Raw genomic sequence first — 4869 nt, 5'->3', positions numbered from 1 at the left:
CTAGTTAGCAAACTGCTAAACATACTAGAACTTGCTGACTTTGTCTATGCTCCCTGAATAAAACTTTCTTGGTATGTGAAGTTTTTTTGCTTTTTTTTTTTAACACAACCCTTTTGGAGTCCATCAAGAAGACCTGATTTCACTTTCAGGTGGGGAGCATTAGATTTGGACAAAGTGGCTCCTGAAAGAGGAAGAGGGCGAGCACATGGACATAAAAGGACATGTTTCCTCAGTCCTGCATGAGATAACTCAGCACACAGACTCAAAGAAGACTGAAAGTGATGGGAGCATCTTCAATAATCATAATGCTACATATTCAAGGTAGGTTGCATACGCTGCTTATCTTTAAAGAACAGTACATTGGTTTAAACTGTTTATCAAAACACAATAAGCCAACATTAACACTACCGCATTTATCTTGATGGGCAGCGCAGCTGTGATCAGTTTGAAAACCAAAGCTCTGGTTGGTTTTGAAGGTCAGAGCCTTGAAATGAGATGCACCTATCCAAATGGCGGGCAAAGGAACGCCAAGTTCTTCTCCCCAGTTGATGACAACATGCCCTCCAATCACCTGATAAGGACTGAAGAACACAATCAGTGGGTGGAAGAAGGAAGATTTTCTCTTTTTGATAACACCAGTGGAGCCTTTTTCATTGTCAGGATGGATAATCTCCTTTCAAAGGACAGTGGCATCTACAGGTGTGGGGTGGATGGTTACCTCAGCTCAAATCATAGCAACTTCATCCAATTAAGTGTTTCCACAGGTAAAGTATACAGCACACATATATATTATGTCCCATTTCCTGGGGTACACAGTATACAGTATGTGGCGAAAACTCCGCAAAGCATTCGATACAAAACAGACGTCCAACAATCTTGGTCATAAGTGTGTTTGTTTGTCTGACCGCCTTGTGGCAACATTTTATTTTAGCAACCAGGGGCATTAGCTGCTACAAGTATGAGACAGTAGATGAAAATGAAAGGCCATTCTTTTGAAGCAATACATGCATGACAGTGATGTCTGTCATATGTGCCACTTAGCTCCATGACCATACACCTCTATATGTACATTTATTTTAACATCTAGGCTATCTTTCTTTTTTAGTAAACGGAACACCGGTCACTTCGAAAACCAACATTGTGGAAAGTAAGTAATGGAGACATAACAGAACTAGTGCTGTTGTTACTGTAAGTTTATACATGTTATTAAGATGCATGCTAAGTGTCAATATGTTCAAAATATATGACTTTTCACTGCCAATTAAGAGTTGCACTTCATTCATTTACAGTATTTAAGTTTTTGGAACCAAGAATGTGGAAATTCACTACATTGCTGATTAAGTTGAGCAGACAAGAGTCCAATTAGCAGCGGTGTGGACTCGAGTCATGAATCTGATGACTTTAGACTCGACTTGACAATATGTTGAAAGACTTGCAACTCGACTTGGACAGCTATGACTCGTGACTTCACTTGGACTTGAACCCATTGACTTGAAAAGACAAACGCTACTTTGACCAAAGCACTAAGAAACCAGCACCTTGTAGCTTTCTCTTACTATAGCTAAATGTAAAACTAACTGTTTTTCTGCAGAAAAATATGATACGTTATACCATAATGCTAAATTCTTAATTGTCTGTTTGTTAAGTCAAAGTGTACCACACCACCATTGCTAATGTGACATTCATTCTCATTATCTTTTAACCGTTAACACCCTGCTGGGCACACGCTGGGAGGGGAATTGACCAAGAGGTAATTTTTTCCACACACTACCTCAAGTAATGGTTTCATTAAAGGAAAAAGAAAAAACAAAACTGTACAACATAAATCAACAATAAATGTGACAGCTAAATAAGGTATACATTCCAAGAAGCACTGTTAACATACACAGAAACGACTACGACATTTAACGTAACAATAAAGACGCTAATTAGTGCAACAACGTCAAAAATCCACAATGCATTGTTGGAATCGTGTGGCTTGATGTCACATTTGCTTGTTTTCGTTAGCATTAGCAGCTAGCTTTGTGAGCGATCACGCAAATAGTTACACGTGCGCTGCCTGGGCTTCCTTTATATTGCAGTCTGGTTTAGTCAGTGTAGTGTTCTCAAGAATCAGTCTTGTACTGTATTTCTTTTTTAATTGACTTTATTTACCTTTATCGAGCAGCACACAGCTCTAGCATCTATTCTACATGAAACTACATTCTTCTTCGTGTCCTTTTCTTTGCCTCTTTTTGCCTCCCAGTGCTCGGACTGAGATACCACAGTTGGATCAAATTTTACCTTTATAACAAGATGATAAACTCTTGTGAGTTTGTGCCCAGTTTAAACAGAAATCTATTTATATTTGTGTTTGAAATTGCCTCACTAGAAATGTTTGGAGACAAGAAAATGCGGTTTCCTGTTTTATGCACAATGTGAATTTAAGAAAAATACTGTTGATTATCTAAAAGAGGAAACCAACTGATTGATCATTATTAAGTAAAATGTCTAATTTTCTCTTGTGTTTTCATAATTGCTCTTTAACCAAGCAAAAACATATTTTATCCTTATACTTGATTAGAGTGTTCCCTCGCTATATTGCGGTTCACCTATTGCGGATTCGATCCATTACAGATTTTTTTCTTCATATGTATATATAATAATTTACCGTATGGTAGGATTTTAAGTGATGTAATTTTTTGTTGTAAAATGAACATTTCCTAGCCTTCTTCTTCTTCTTCTTCTTCTTTTACTTTCGGCTTGTCCCGTTAGGAGTCGCCACAGAACATTTCCGGGCCTAAAACATAAAAACTGTAAAAAAAAAATAATAATAATGGAGTAAGAGAGAACAAATTCATTACAACACACATTAAAAGGAATAAAATGTAAATGGTGTAAAATACTACTGTGCATTAATCTATGTTTAGAAATATAAAAGGTGTTTAAGAGTAAAGAAAGTGTTTATACGAGTTTGGTAGAGAGGTAGAGGTTAAAAGGAGTGTCGGGAAGATTAATAAGAGTCTGGAGAGGTTCATACAGCTTTAAAACATGTATGAATATTTTTTTAAAATGTGGTCAATACTTTACTTCGCATAGTTCACCTATTGCGGGGGTGGTCCGGAACCTAACCCTCACAATAAACGAGGGATTACTGTATTCCAATAGAATCGTCAGTAGAATGCTCGATTACTAATTGGAGCACTACTGGATCCAAATTCTTATTTGTGACAGGTCTGTTTAATGTCACTTCAGAAATAAAGTGAGAAAAAGTAACTCATCGTATAGCATTTAAAGAGAATAACTGAAAATCTAAGATCAATCGGTTTTGAAGGGGCCATAAACTAAGCCCCTCCCCCTTGACGTTTGAGAAATGTTTTTTTGATCAGTCCCCTAGTTTTCTTTTAAACGTTCATTGCACTTGTTTATCATTTTTGGGGATAAATAAATATGGATTTTCAAATATATTCAAAGCATAAATCCAGTATATAATATATACATTCATTCATTCATTTTCACATTCATTCAGGCAAGTCCGGATTTGAACCCGGGTCCTCCAAACTGTGAGGCAGATGTGCTAACCAGTCGTCCACTGTTACACCTAATATATACGTGGACATGACTTAAATATAATTATTATATATATTAAAATATATTTTTATTTTCTTGGCAAAATGACTCGAAACTCAAAGTGTAGGACTTGCGACTTGATTCGAGACTTGCACGTCTGGGCTTGAGACGCGACTCGGGACTTGCCTATCTCGACCCGTGACTTGACTCGGGACTTGAGGGCAAAGACTTGATACTTGTTGACGAGCAAAGCAATGGCTTGGTCCCACCTCGGCTAATTAGCCTCGCTGAAATCTCCTGTATGTGTGAATGAGTCCAAGCAGGTAAAACATGAGTTGTTGTTCTTTCTCGCAGAGCTTAACCCAGTGCTGTTTGTGGCTGCAGTGATGTGTACATTTGCCGCATGTGTGTGTCTATACACAGTCATTTTGCTTGTAACTATGAAACCACAGCGGATCATCCCACGACAGAATAGAGAGGTTTGTTCACAGTGAAAAGACACAACACAACACTTTGTTTTAGCTCACTAAAATAGGGGTGTCCAAACTTTGGTTCAGGGGTCATTCACTGCATGTTTCTTATTGGCCTGCTGTATACTCTCATACAAAAATACAAAATAAAACAATGCAGCAAAAGTTGAACAAGAGATCAACTATTTTATTTTTATTTTTGTATGTACAAAATACATTCTAAAAATATGTTTTTTAATCTAAATTTCAAATATGTTTAATTGTTTAGCATATCTTAATCTAGTGCATAATTAACTGTTTTTTAGCATGTTTGATAAACACAAGGTGAAGTGCGCCCCCTTATTCTTTTGATTTTTCTGTATGTGGCCATCAGTGGAAAGGTTTTGAGATCCCTGCTCTAAAATATGTGCTCATCCAACAGATGTCATCTGACTATGAGACCATGATGCCCGGTGTTATGAGTGAAGGTCACTCTGGGGGCTCAAGTCTGGAGTGTATTGCTCATTCAGATGTACCCAAAGACCTGACAGTGGAGCAACAAGAATGTGCAGGCACCCTCAGACTCAGTGAATACCTCGACTTAGATCTCAATCAAGTGGAGGAGCATGTCTATTACAGTCTCCATGGAAAGAAAAGCCCAAAGCCCAAAGTCTTAGGAAGTTGCTAAAAAAAAAAATGCAAGTTCAAATTCAGCTTAAGTCTTCCATCATAGATTTTTGATTACCGACTTTGTGGATGGTTTCAGTCACTGATGGTGTATGTAGTGCTACACTCGCCTGACTTTGGTGCAGGCAGCATAGGTTCAGTTCCCACTCAATAACGGTGTGAATGTGAGTGTGAATGCTTGTCT

This window comes from Phycodurus eques, chromosome 6 (assembly GCF_024500275.1).
Source record: "Phycodurus eques isolate BA_2022a chromosome 6, UOR_Pequ_1.1, whole genome shotgun sequence".
Classification (NCBI taxonomy): domain Eukaryota; kingdom Metazoa; phylum Chordata; class Actinopteri; order Syngnathiformes; family Syngnathidae; genus Phycodurus; species Phycodurus eques.
This window is presented reverse-complemented; position numbering follows the sequence as displayed.